Source organism: Engystomops pustulosus, chromosome 11 (genome assembly GCF_040894005.1).
Source record: "Engystomops pustulosus chromosome 11, aEngPut4.maternal, whole genome shotgun sequence".
NCBI classification, from domain to species: Eukaryota; Metazoa; Chordata; class Amphibia; order Anura; family Leptodactylidae; genus Engystomops; species Engystomops pustulosus.
This window is the reverse complement of record NC_092421.1, coordinates 42,280,607-42,296,113: the sequence shown is the minus strand read 5'-3', so window position 1 is coordinate 42,296,113 and position 15,507 is coordinate 42,280,607. Positions and strand designations below refer to the sequence as shown.

The 15,507-nt window shown below is 39.8% G+C and overlaps 1 long non-coding RNA gene across 2 annotated transcripts in view; it reads left to right on the top strand.

The window, feature by feature from the left end:
* The first annotated feature begins 2,037 nt into the window (after positions 1-2,037).
* LOC140106410 (uncharacterized) overlaps positions 2,038-15,507 on the top strand; it is a 273,463-nt gene continuing 259,993 nt past the window's right edge. For both annotated transcript variants that reach the window (XR_011850782.1, XR_011850783.1), the window contains exon 1: positions 2,038-2,110. This is a non-coding gene — a long non-coding RNA (uncharacterized lncRNA). The remainder of the gene's footprint in view (positions 2,111-15,507) is intronic.

The following is a 15,507-nucleotide window of genomic DNA, read 5'->3' as shown; positions in this document are numbered from 1 at the left end:
ATTGGCTCTTCTCAGCTGAGGTGATTTGCATAATTACATTAGTGTTTACGTTTGTTAACATTGTGTTAACAAACATGCAAACAAAAGGCATCTGTTAACACATTGTTAACATAAGGTTACATGTTACATTTTAGGGTGATGCTACAGGTCACGTTTTTGGCACATCTTAAAGCATGTGTTTTCAATCCATAGGTGCCAAAAGCATGGTAAATGGTAAAAAACTGATGTTTTAAAAAAATCTGTTTACTATGTGTTCGTCTGCTGTGCGAGGGCTTATTTTGTTCCTAACAAATTTTACTTTCTCGTGATGTTATTTATTATTTCATACCGTATTGGGAAGCAACAAAAAAATTCCAAATCTGGAAAAAAAATATTAAAAAATGCATGTTCTTGTGGGCTCAGTTTTTACGATTTTCACTCTGCGCTCCCAATAACACCTCTACTTTATTCTTTGTTTCGGTACGATTGCGGTGATACCAAATTCATATTGCGTTTTAATACATTTTCAAAATTTAAACAAATGTGTACGGAAAAAGGAAAAAGAAATGTTGCCATCTTCTGACACTAATAACTTTTTCATACTTTGGTGCACAGAGCTGTATGATGTGCCATTTTTTGCAAAATGAATCAACATTTTCATTGTTACCATTTTGAGGACTGTGCCATATTTTGACCACTTTTAATTTTTTATGTCAAGTAAAAAGGTGTAAAAGTCGCATTTCGGACATTTGGGCGCCATTTCCCGTCTCAGAGGTCACCGCCGGTTATAACCGTTTTTATATTTTGATAGGTCGGGCATTTTGGGACGCGGCGATACCTAATGTGTCTGTGATTTTATATCAGTTCTAGGGAAAGGGGGTGATTTGAACTTTTAATATTTTATAAATTTTTTACATTTTTTAAACTTTTTTTTTCACTGTTTCTTAGACCATCTAGGGTGCATTAACCCTGGATGGTCAGATCATTCCTACCATATACTGCAATACTGCAGGTCATTAATTACAATGAGCCACAATCGATGCGTTTTGAAAAAAACGCACACGTTTTTAAACTATGCTATAAAAAACGCACCTCTCCTCAGCTGTTGTATTGCTTTTAAAAACGCAATGAAAAAACAACCAAAACACAATGGGGCAGACTTATCAAGCTGTCTGAGGGCGCGTTCACACGTTGCGTTTTGGTTGCGTTTTCATTGCCTTTGAAATGCATATACAACAGCTGATGTGAGGTAATTTGCCTAATTACATTACCGTTTACGTTTGTAAACACAATGTTAACACATGTGTTAACACGTTGTTAACGCATGTGTTAACATCGCGTTTACGATGCGTTTTGTAAACGGAAACGTTTACAGTGATGTAATTAGGCAAATCACCTCTCCTCAGCTGTTGTATATGCGTTTCAAACGCAATGAAAACGAAGGTCAAAACGCAACGTGTGAACGCGCCCTGAAAGTCAGAATATTTCTAGTTGCCCATGGCAACCAATCACAGCTTAGCTTTAATTTTACCAGCGCTCATGAATATTTTAAAGGAGAGCAGTTCCATCGGCAACTAGAAATATTCTGACTTTCAGACAGCTTGATAAATCTGCCCCAATGCGTTTTAACAATCGCACGTGTTATGACGGACGCCTAGCGGCACGTGTGACCGCGGCCTAATGCTGCGTTTACAAATGCACCACTAGTGTATGGGGGCAGGCTTTTTTGCCCATTGCATATGGTTTCTATGGAATACAATGCAAGTCCCCAGTTCTGGTTACTGATCGCTTGCGTTTCCATAGAAACAAATATGCAATCACGCCGTGACCGGCCTTGGTACCTAGGAGACCACGGTCACAAGTTGAGTTTTGGTTGTGTTTTCATTGACACAATATTTTGATTACATTGCGTTCTGTAAATGCTAATTCACCTATCCTTAGCTGTTTCAAAACACAATGTATACACAACCAAGAAGCAACATGTGAACACGGCCTGAGAATTGGGTTTCCTTTCCAGTACAATAGAGGGCGTGTTAGAACCCAGCAAAAACACCTGCAGAGGAGTTAATGATGGACGTCTGATCAGCAGCTCTGGTTGCAGGACTGAGGAGGTGGAAAAGCTGCTTATTTGGTGAGAAAGCTGGTTCACTTTTCTTTTCTTTCCCAAATATATCACACCTCAATGTTTAACAGCAAATGGATGAAAGTGTGACCAGAACATTTGCATTATATAACAAGTGTTCACTGCAAGCAAAAGGTGCTACATTTTCTACAGTTCCATGAAAGGGCATTTATTATTTTAGGCGGAGGGTGGCATTGGAACTGTTCTATATCTTTCAGTGGGATGTAAATTTGTGGCGCAAGGGATTAATTAATTGGTGCACAAACTACAAGGTTTAGAACTCCCTAGATGTCACACATGGCGTTTTTGGTCCGTTTTTAAACATCTGTTTTCAGCCCATTTTTGGCAGTTTACCATGCGTTTGGCTGCTTACAACCTGTTAATCTATTTAATTAATTGGGAAAAATGGACCATCAACAGACCAAAAATGCCATGCGTGGCATCACCCTTAGGCTGGCGCCACAAAGCACTACGTGTGGCGCCAGCCTTAGCAGTTCTCTTTTTGTGGCAAAAAAGCCGTCAGAAAAATAGGCCAGAAAATTGTTGGATTCACAAGCTGCGCCACAATTTTGTGCTCAAAAATAGAACAAGTCAAGAGTGTTGGAAAATGCCAATATTGTACTGCCGACACTTCGTAGATTAACCCCTTAACGCTGAAGCCACTTTTCACCTTCCTGACACGGCCCATTTTTTTTAACCCCTTCCCGACACCGGGTCCCGAGCCCTCTCCATAGCCAGTGAGTCTTTGCTGCATATTGCAGCAAAGGCTTACCGGTAACACCCGCGATCGGTGCTAGCATTGCCGGCGGCTTCAAAGAGATGGCGCCGCCATCTTGTCGTGGATCGCTGCTCCCCGATGACGTCACGGGGAACGGCGATCCGTCGCCATGGTAACCACGGGTGTTCCGAATACCCGAGGCTACTTTGTTTTAACCCATTCATTACAATGTGCTAATTGCACATTGTATTGCATGGGGAGTAAAATCCACATATACTGCCATACTGGAGTACCCTAGGGAGTCTGAAAAATAGTAAAAGTAAAAATAAAAAAAAGTAAAAAAAAAAAATTATAATAAAAAAACCTAAAAATTCAAATCACCCCCCTTTCCCTAGAACTGATATAAAAATAAATAAACAGTAAAAATCATAAACACATTAGGTATCGGCGCATCCGAAAATGCCCGATCTATCAAAATAGGATAATGTTTTTTCACTACGTTTAACCCCGTAGCGGAAAATTGCGTCCAAAGTCTAAAATGGCATTTTTTTGCCATTTTGAAAAATATAAAAAAATTTATAAAAAGTGATCAAAAGGTCGCACAGTCCCAAAAATTATAGTAATGAAACGCCATCAAAATTCGCAAAAAATTACACTATCCACAGCTCCGTACACCAAAGTATGAAAATGTTATTGGCCCCAGAAGACGGCAAAATAAAAAAAAAAAATTTTGTACAGGAGGTTTTAATTTTTTTAAATGTATGAAAACATTATAAAACCTATACAAATTTGGTATCCACATGATCGAACCGACCCAAAAAATAAAGTAGACATGTCATTTGGGACGCAGAGTGAAAGCTGTAAAATCCAAGCCCACAAGAAAACGTCACAAGTGTGGTTTTTCACCATTTTCACTGCATTCTGAATTTTTTTCTCGCTTCCCAGTACACGCCATGGAATATTAAAAACCGTCACTATGAAGTGCAATTTGTTACGCAGAAAATAAGCCATAACACAGCTCTTTATGTGGAAAAATAAAAAAGTTATAGATTTTTGAAGTTGGTGAGTGAAAAATGGAAGTGAAAAAACTAAAAAAGGCCAAGTCGTTAAGGGGTTAAAGGAAACCACTTGAAATACTCACCGCGTTTTTTATAGCATAGTTTAAAAACGTGTGCGTTTTTTTCAAAACGCATCGATTGTGGCTCATTGTAATTAATGACCTGCAGTATTGCAGTATATGGTAGGAATGATCTGACCATCCAGGGTTAATGCACCCTAGATGGTCTAAGAAACAGAAAAAAAAGTTTAAAAAATGTAAAAAATGTATAAAATATTAAAAGTTCAAATCACCCCCTTTCCCTAGAACTGATATAAAATCACAGACACATTAGGTATCGCCGCGTCCCAAAATGCCCACTCTATCAAAATATAAAAACGGTTATAACCGGCGGTGACCTCTGAGACGGGAAATGGCGCCCAAATGTCCGAAATGCGACTTTTACACCTTTTTACTTGACATAAAAAATTAAAAGTGGTCAAAATATGGCACAGTCCTCAAAATGGTAACAATGAAAATGTTGATTCATTTTGCAAAAAATGGCACATCATACAGCTCTGTGCACCAAAGTATGAAAAAGTTATTAGTGTCAGAAGATGGCAACATTTCTTTTTCCTTTTTCCGTACACATTTGTTTAAATTTTGAAAATGTATTAAAACGCAATATGAATTTGGTATCACCGCAATCGTACCGAAACAAAGAATAAAGTAGAGGTGTTATTGGGAGCGCAGAGTGAAAATCGTAAAAACTGAGCCCACAAGAACATGCATTTTTTAATATTTTTTTTCCAGATTTGGAATTTTTTTGTTGCTTCCCAATACGGTATGAAATAATAAATAACATCACGAGAAAGTAAAATTTGTTAGGAACAAAATAAGCCCTAGCACAGCAGACGAACACATAGTAAACAGATTTTTTTAAAACATCAGTTTTTTACCATTTACCATGCTTTTGGCACCTATGGATTGAAAACACATGCTTTAAGATGTGCCAAAAACGTGACCTGTAGCATCACCCTAAAATGTAACATGTAACCTTATGTTAACAATGTGTTAACAGATGCCTTTTGTTTGCATGTTTGTTAACACAATGTTAACAAACGTAAACACTAATGTAATTATGCAAATCACCTCAGCTGAGAAGAGCCAATTTGACTAATTACATTGCATTAACAAACACACGCATTAACACAATGTTAACATATGCATTTTGTAAACGCAATGCTGACAACAATGTAAATCTCTTTTTCAACTGCCAAAAGTTGTGGATGATAAAATAAATCTGCCTGGAAATGCAATGATTAAAAATTTCGAAAATTTTCTCGTTTTTAAAAAAATTCATTATTTTTCCTTTTTTTTTTTGGAAAGAAACACCAAACTTATCAGCCAAAATACCACTAAAATGAAGTGCAACATGTGAGGGAAAAACAAATCTCATAATCGCTTTGATAAGTAACAGTTTTAAAAAGTTATAACCATATAAAGCAACGCATGTCAGAATCTAAAAAATAGTGATGGCCTAGGGCGATGCCACACATGGAGTTTTGAACCCGTTTTTGTTCCTTTTTTAAGCAATCCATTAAAATTTTGTTAGTTTACTATGCCTTTGGCTGGTTTTAACTTGTTTATCTTCATTTCTAGAAGTGTAGGCAGCCTTAATATGGATTAAAAACAGCCAAACGCATGGTAAACATACAAAAACGCATGCCTTTTCAGTCCAAGCCTTCCATTAACCCCTTCCCGACGCGCGGGCCGAGCCCTCTCCATAGCCGGTAAGTCTTTGCTGCATATTGCAGCAAAGGCTTACCGGTAACACCCGCGATCGGTGCTAGCACCGTTCGCGGGTGTTTTCACCTCGATCGCCGCCAGCAATGCTGCCGGCGGCTTCAAAGAGATAGCGAAGCATGGGCGCCGCCATCTTGTCGTGGATCGCTGCTCCCCGATGACGTCACGGGGAGCGGCGATCCGTCGCCATGGTAACCTCGGGTGTTCCGAATACCCGAGGCTACTTCGTTTTAACCCATGCATTACAATGTGCTAATTGCACATTGTAATGCATGGGGAGTAAAATCCACATATACTGCCATACTGTAGTATGGCAGTATAAGATAGGATCGATCAGACTACCTAGGGTTAGAGTACCCATTTGGGACGCATATTGAAAGCTGTAAAATCCAAGCCCACAAGAAAACGTCACAAATGTGGTTTTTCACCATTTTCACTGCATTTGGAATTTTTTTCCTGCTTCCCAGTACACGCCATAGAATATTAAATACCGTCACTATGAAGTGCAATTTGTTACGCAGAAAATAAGCCATAACACAGCTCTTTATGTGGAAAAATAAAAAAGTTATAGATTTTTGAAGTTGGTGAGTGAAAAATGGAAGTGAAAAAACTAAAAAAGGCCAAGTCGTTAAGGGGTTAAATCTGACATGTGTCTATTTAAGTGGTTATAACTTTGGAACGCTTTAACATATCCAGTTGATTTTGAGATTGTTTTTTCGTGACACATTGTACTTCATGCTGGTTGAGAAATGTAATCAATATATTTAGTATTTATGAAATAAATGGAAATTTGGCAAAAATTTTGAAAAAAACAATGTTTTCCAAATTCAAAATTTTCTACTTTTTGGAAAGTTTGTCATATCACTAAAATAACTTGATAACTAACTTTTTCCATATGTCTGCTTTAACTTGGCATCATTTTTCAAACATCTTTTCCTTTATTTTGGATGTTAGGAGGCTTATAACTTTAGGTGCAATTTTTCAGATTTTCACGAAAATCATCAAAACCTACTTTTGGAGGGTCAATTTAGTTAGAAGTGACTTTATGAGGCCCACATGACAGAAAACCCCAACAAATGACACCATTGTAGAAACTACACCCCTCAAAATATTCAAAACAACCTTTGGGAATTTTGTTAACTCTATGAGCGTTTCATGAGGGTGAAAGATAAATGAAAGTGAAATTAGAGAAATGTAATTTTATCATTGAACACTAAAATTTGCACCTTTACAATGGGTTAAAAAGGAAAATGCATTTTACAATGTTGAGAGCAATTCCTCTTGAGTATGCCAATACCCATTTTGTCAACGTACCCTGCTGTACGGGCACAGGGGGGGCACTTGGAATTGTTTCATTTTTGAAGGGCAAATATGGCTGAAAAAGTTTTTATGTGTCAGGATGCATTTGGAGAGCCATAATGGTACCAAAACAGAGGAAAGCCCCAACAAGAGACACCATTTTGGAAAGTACACCACTTGGAGAGTTTAACAACGTGTAATTTGTGTATTTTCCCCAACAGGTGTTTGATTCAATTAGGCCCCAAAAGGGAAAAAAGGTGAACATTTTCTCAAAAAAGTCACTTTTACCCCAAATTTTTGTAAGCCATAAGGGGTAAAAGATGAAACAACCCCATAAATGTGTAAAACTATTTCTCCTAAGCACAGAACTGCACCACTTTTGCATATAAAGTATTGTATGGGTACACAGTAGGGCTCACAAGGGAAAGAGGGGCGTTGGCCTTTTAGAAGCCAGATTTGACAATCCTTTACATGTGTCAGGATGCATTTGGAGAGCCCTAGTCAGGGGCGCACCTACCATGAGGCGAGTTGAGAAACTCGCCTCAGGCGGCAGCGCCTCCTGGTGGACGGAGGGGCGGCATCAGGTAGGTCACTCACCGCAGCTCGGCTGTGAACGTCCTGGCCGCCCCTCCTGCAGCCGCCTCCCGAACCACCTCTCCAGGACCCCGCCTCTCCTGTCCGCGGCCCACCTCTCCTGTCCGCGCGGCCCGCCTCTCGCAGCCACCCGGCCCGCCTCTCCTGTTCGTGGCCCGCCTCTCGCAGCCAACCAGCCCGCCTCTCCCGTCCGCGGCCCGCCTCTCGCAGCCACCCGGCCCGCCTCTAGCAGCCACCTGGCCCGCCTCTCCCGTCCGCGGCCCGCCTCTCGCAGCCACCTGGCCCGCCTCTCCCGTCCGCAGCCCGCCTCTCCCGTCCGCGACCTGCCTCTCGCAGCCAGTCGGCCCGCCCTTTGCAGCCACCCAGCCCGCCTCTCCCGTCCGCGGCCCGCCACTCCCAGCCACCCGGCCCGCCTCTCCCGTCCGCGGCCCTCCACTCCCAGCCACCTGACCCACCTCTCCCGTCCGCGGTCCGCCTCACCTATCTGCGGCCCACCTTTCCCACTCGCCCGCCGTCCACGCAAGTATGTATCTATTTTATAGTAAGATGTGTGGGTATATATATATGTTTATATTCATCTGTATATACTGTATGGTGAGTGTGTGTGTATGTATACTGTATGACTGTATAGAAGTGTGTGTATACTGTATATGTGTAGCGAGTGTGTGTGTTTATGCATGCTATATGAGTGTATATGCTGCACATTTGCTGTATATATGTGTACATGCTATATGACTGTGTGTGTATATCTACATATACTGCCATATAGTATATTTTACATGGTGGTACACTGAATGCATTTATATTGCATGGCGGAACGCTGTAAATAATATAGGGTATATGGCGGCATGGTGTATGTATTATATGGTATATGGGGGCACGCTGTATGTATTATATGGTATATGGGGGCACGCTGTATGTATTATATGGTATATGGGGGCACGCTGTATGTATTATATGGTATATGGTGGCACGCTGTATGTATTATATGGTATATGGGGGCACGCTGTATGTATTATATGGTATATGGCGGCACGCTGTATGTATAATATGGTATATGGCGGCACACTGTATGTATAATATGGTATATGGCGGCACGCTGTATGTATAATATGGTATATGGCGGCACGCTGTATGTATTATATGGTATATGGAGGCACGCTGTATGTATTATATGGTATATGGTGGCACTCTGTATGTATTATATGGTATATGGTGGCACGCTGTATGTATTATATGGTATATGGAGGCACGCTGTATGTATTATATGGTATATGACGACACAGTGTATGTATTATATGGTATATGGTGGCATGCTGTATGTATTATATGGTATATGGTGGCATGCTGTATGTATTATATGGTATATAGGGGCATGCTGTATGTATTATATGGTATATGGCGGCACAGTGTATGTATTATATGGTATATGGCGGCACGCTGTATGTATTATATGGTATATGGCGGCACGCTGTATGTATTATATGGTATATGGTGGCATGCTGTATGTATTATATGGTATATAGGGGCATGCTGTATGTATTATATGGTATATGGCAGCACGCTGTATGTATTATATGGTATATGGCGGCACGCTGTATGTATTATATGGTATATGGTGGCACGCTGTATGTATTATATGGTATATGGCGGCACGCTGTATGTATTATATGGCATATGGCGGCATGCTGTATGTATTATATGGTATATGGCGGCACGCTGTATGTATTATATGGTATATGGGGGCACGCTGTATGTATTATATGGTATATGGCGGCACGCTGTATGTACTATATGGTATATGGGGGCACGCTGTATGTATTATATGGTATATGGTGGCACGATGTATGTATTATATGGTATATGGGGGCACGCTGTATGTATTATATGGTATATGGAGGCACGCTGTATGTATTATATGGTATATGGTGGCACGCTGTATGTATTATATGGTATATGGGGGCACGCTGTATGTATTATATGGTATATGGTGGCACGCTGTATGTATTATATGGTATATGGTGGCACGCTGTATGTATTATATGGTATATAGGGGCAAGCTGTATGTATTATATGGTATATAGGGGCACGCTGTATGTATTATATGGTATATGGTGGCACGCTGTATGTATTATATGGTATATGGCGGCACGCTGTATGTATTATATGGTATATGGCGGCACGCTGTATGTATTATATGGTATATGGTGGCACGCTGTATGTATTATATGGTATATGGCGGCACAGTGTATGTATTATATGGTATATGGCGGCACGCTGTATGTATTATATGGTATATGGCGGCACGCTGTATGTATTATATGGTATATGGCGGCACGCTGTATGTATTATATGGTATATGGCGGCACGCTGTATGTATTATGTGGTATATGGGGCACACTGTATGTATTATATGGTATATGGTGGCATGCTGTATGTATTATATGGTATATGGTGGCATGCTGTATGTATTATATGGTATATGGTGGCATGCTGTATGTATTATATGGTATATAGGGGCATGCTGTATGTATTATATGGTATATAGGGGCATGCTGTATGTATTATATGGTATATGGCAGCACGCTGTATGTATTATATGGTATATGGCGGCACACTGTATGTATTATATGGTATATGGTGGCACGCTGTATGTATTATATGGTATATGGCGGCACGCTGTATGTATTATATGGTATATGGTGGCATGCTGTATGTATTATATGGTATATGGTGGCATGCTGTATGTATTATATGGTATATAGGGGCATGCTGTATGTATTATATGGTATTTGGTGGCACACTGTATGTATTATATGGTATATGGGGGCACGCTGTATGTATTATATGGTATATGGTGGCATGCTGTATGTATTATATGGTATATGGCGGCACGCTGTATGTATTATATGGTATATGGTGGCACACTGTATGTATTATATGGTATATGGTGGCACACTGTATGTATTATATGGTATATGGTGGCATGCTGCATGTATTATATGGTATATGGCGGCACACTGTATGTATTATATGGTATATGGTGGCACGCTGTATGTATTATATGGTATATGGTGGCACACTATATGTATTATATGGTATATGGTGGCACACTGTATGTATTATATGGTATATGGTGGCATGCTGCATGTATTGTATGGTATATGGCGGCACACTGTATGTATTATATGGTATATGGTGGCACGCTGTATGTATTATATGGTATATGGTGGCACGCTGTATGTATTATATGGTATATGGTGGCACAGTGTATGTATTATATGGTATATGGGGGCATGCTGTATGTATTATATGGTATATGGCGGCACGCTGTATGTATTATATGGTATATGGCGGCACGCTGTATGTATTATATGGTATATGGTGGCACGCTGCATGTATTATATGGTATATGGCGGCACACTGTATGTATTATATGGTATATGGCGGCACACTGTATGTATTATATGGTATATGGCGGCACACTGTATGTATTATACGGTATATGGCGGCACACTGTATGTATTATACGGTGTATGGCAGCACGCTGTATGTATTATACGGTGTATGGCAGCACGCTGTATGTATTATATGGCGGCACGCTGTATGTATTATATGGTATATGGCGGCACAGTGTATTTATTATATGGTATATGGGGGCACAGTGTATTTATTATATGGTATATGGCGGCACAGTGTATGTATTATATGGTATATGACGACACAGTGCATGTATTATATGGCGGCACGCTGTATGTATTATATGGTATATGGCGGCACACTGTATGTATTATATGGTATATGGCGGCACGCTGTATGTATTATATGGTATATGGCGGCACGCTGTATGTATTATATGGTATATGGCGGCACACTGTATGTATTATATGGTATATGGCGGCACGCTGTATGTATTATATGGTATATGGGGGCACGCTGTATGTATTATATGGTATATGGCGGCACGCTGTATGTATTATATGGTATATGGTGGCACGCTGTATGTATTATATGGTATAAGGCGGCACGCTGTATGTATTATATGGTTTATGGCGGCACGCTGTATGTATTATGTGGTATATGGGGCACACTGTATGTAGTATATGGTATATGGCGGCACACTGTATGCATTATATGGTATATGGGGGCATGATGTATGTATTATATGGTATATGGCTGCACGCTGTATGTATTATATGGTATATGGCGGCACAGTGTATGTATTATATGGTATATGGGGGCACGCTGTATGTATTATATGGTATATGGCGGCACGCTGTATGTATTATATGGTATATAGTGGCACGCTGTATGTATTATATGGTATATGGCGGCACGCTGTATGTATTATATGGTATATGGTGGCATGCTGTATGTATTATATGGTATATGGCGGCACGCTGTATGTATTATATGGTATATGGCGGCACGCTGTATGTATTATGTGGTATATGGGGCACACTGTATGTAGTATATGGTATATGGCGGCACACTGTATGTATTATATATTACATGAAGGACGCCGGATGTATTTTATGATATATGGTGGCACGCTGTATTGATTTTATATTATATGGCGGATGTATTCTGTTCTTTGTGGTAACTTGCTGTGTGTATTATATAGTGAACGGTGGCACACTTTATGTATTTTGCATTGCTTTATTTTCATATTAACCCAATATGATTGGGTCTGGTCCTGACGCTCCTTGATATATTACATATATGGATTGTGGGGGGGGGGGCGTCTTTCTATAGCTCGCCTCAGGCAGCAGAAAGGCTAGGTGCACCCCTGGCCCTAGTGGTACCAAAACAGAGGGGAACCCCAACAAGTGTCACCATTTTGGAAAGTGCACACTTTGGAGAAATTAGCAAGGTGTAATATGTGTATTTTTCCCTACAGGTGTTTACTTCAATTAGGTCCCTAAATGGAAAAAGATGAACATTTTCCCCAAAAAAGCCACTTTTACGGCTAATTTTTGTATCCCATAAGGCATTAAAGATGAAACAACCCCAAAAAATGTGTACTAGCATTTCTCCCGAGTATAAAATTGCCCCACACATGCAAATAAAATGTTGTACGCAGTGAAGCTCAGAAGGGAAAGAGGGGCGTTGGCCAAATTTGACAGACATCCTTTACATATGTCAGGATGCATTTAGAGAGCCGTAGTGGTACCAAAACAGAGCGAAACCCCAACAAGTTTCACCATTTTGGAAAGCACACCCCTTAGAGAATTTAGCAAGGTGTAATAAGTGTATTTGTCCGTAAAGGTGTTTGATTTAATTAGGACTTAAATAGGAAAAAGGTGAAAATTTTCCTATAAAGGTCATTTTACCCCAAATTTTTTATAGCCACAAGGGATAAAAAAATGTAATAACCCCCCAAAATGTGTAAACCTATTTCTCTCAAGTGTAGAAGTACCCCACATGTGTATATAAAATGTTGTAGGGGCGCACAGTAAAAGGAAAGGGGGATGTTTGCTTTTTAGAAGCCAAATTTGACAGAAATGTTTGACATGCATTTGGAGAACCCTAGTGGTGTGAAACAGAGAAGAATCCGAAAAGTGTCCCTAATCTTTGAATGCACACCCCTTAGAGAATTTTGCAATGTGTAATATATGTATTTGCCCCTACAGGTGAATGATCCAATTAGGCACTTAACATTAAAAAGGTCAAAATTTTCCTATAAATGTCACTTTACCCCTAATGTATGTAAGCCACAAGGGATAATATATTAAAGAACCCCAAAAAAGGTGTAAAACTATTTCTCCCGAGTGTAGAAGTACCCCACATGTGCATATAAAATACTTTATGGGTGCACAGTAGAGGAAAAGAGGGATGTTTGTCTTTTAGAGGTCAAATTTGCAAGAAATCCTTCACATGTGTCAGGATACATTTGGAGAGCCGTAGTGGTACCAAAACTGAGGAAAACCCGAAAAGTGACCCTAATTGTTGAATGTACACCCCTTGGGGAATTTAGCAAGGTGTAATATGTGGTGTAGTGTAATACACGTGGTGAAATGAGTATTTTGAACATATAGGTGATGTGCAATGGAGTCCAAGATGGAAATTGCAATTATTTCTGGAAAGTTCAGTGCCCGTTATGTGGCGCCCCTTATGAAATAATGGAGGGGTATAGGGAGCAACGGGACATAACAGTTGTTACAATTATTCATTTTATAGAAATTAATTCACAACAGGTTGGGCGTGAATTGTGAATGTGTTGCGTATAAGGAGGTACAATATATCAAGGGACCAACTAAACTTTTGTCACTCTGGAGCTGTCGCAGGTCTCTTAGTAGTATGTAGTGTCCATCCTTAGTATGTAGTGTCCATCCTAACTTCTCTTTTGGAACAGACTCTTTATTGAGTCCTACCATTAGAAGCAGCAGAATTCACCGGGAAAATGCTGTCCTGGCAAAACACAGGAACATCTTAACCAGAGGTACTGGGGCCCCGGTCCTCCTTGTCCCAATATTGGTTTCCTAATATCTTCCTTTTGAAAACGGAGAAATGATAAGGCAGGACGTGCACATTGGAACAGCTTGTAAGAGTTGTACAGCGTCATCTGTACAATGTACATGGCCAGCACTTTTGTACCATATCTTCGTTTTAGTAGGAAAATTATCGCCAAATGTTGCTCTTATTCACCCTAGTGAATGCCCATTGTGACGATTATTGCTGCTTTTGGTTGGACCAAATCGACCAGCCAATAGCAGCAAACATGAACAGAGGGGGGCAACAAAACCCCTCTGGACCGCAAGGCAAAATTGGTGGCTGTCAGGAACAGCCGCCACCCTGCCCCGATCACCGTGTCTACAGACATGGTGATCGGTATTACTGACGTCATAAGTAAATTCGCTGCTGTTGGCTCGTCTGAATTGATGAGCCAATAGCAGCGATCATAAACTGGGGGGGGTGTGGGGGCGACGAAACCCTTCTGGTCCATGGGGCAGGATGGATGGCTGTCAGGAATAGCCGCCATCTTGCCCCGATCACTGTGTCTGACCGGTGTTGGAGTGTTGGAAAGTCACTACCCGCCGCACCGTTCTATAACAACGCTCGTTGGGAATAGGCTATACAATCTTTATTTATTTTTTAAGCAATTTAGACATATAAGAGCTTATTTTTTGTGAGACGAGATGCACTGTAAAAAAAACCTTTATTTTAGTGGGTTTTTAGCTTATTGAAGCAATTTTATTAACTTTTTACATGTGGAGGAAAATAAAATGATCAATTCTTGTTTTGGATTTTTAGCATTTTTTTTGGGGGGGTGTTCACTGTAGCATAACAATAATATATTATCTTTATTCTACGGATCACTATGATTACGGTGATACCTCATTTATATAGTTTTATTTATATTTGTCCAATTTTATTGAAGGAAAACTAGAATAGAAAAAATTGCATTTGTTTTATTATTGCCATTTTTATAGCAGCATAACTAGTATTTTTTGGTTTACAGAGCTGGTTGTAAGCTTATTTTTTGTGTGACAAGTTGCTCTTTTTATTGGTATCATATTGGTGCTTGTAACTTTTTCGGATCACTTTTTAGAACATTTTTTGTAAAGCAATTTGATAAAAAGTTTCAGTTTTTGGCAAGTTTTTGGTTTTTTTTTTTACCACGTTCACCGAGCGGGTCCAATTATGATTAGGATTTATTGTACAGATTGTTACGGACTCAGCGATACCAAATAAGTGTTTTTTTTTTGTGATTTAGTGCTTTTTATACTTTATTACTTGTGTAAAGGGAAATGTGGTGTTTGCGGGGACTTTCACTTTCTTTTATTTATTTTTATTGTAAAAAACCTTTAATTTTTTTTTTACTTTTTTTACAGTAACTGCCATCTGAGCTTGAACAAGTGATCTTCTGATCACTTGTTAAAGCTTTTTTACAGGTTACACAGTGCAATACAGATGTATTGCACTGTGTAATGTAAGACACTGAGCATGCTG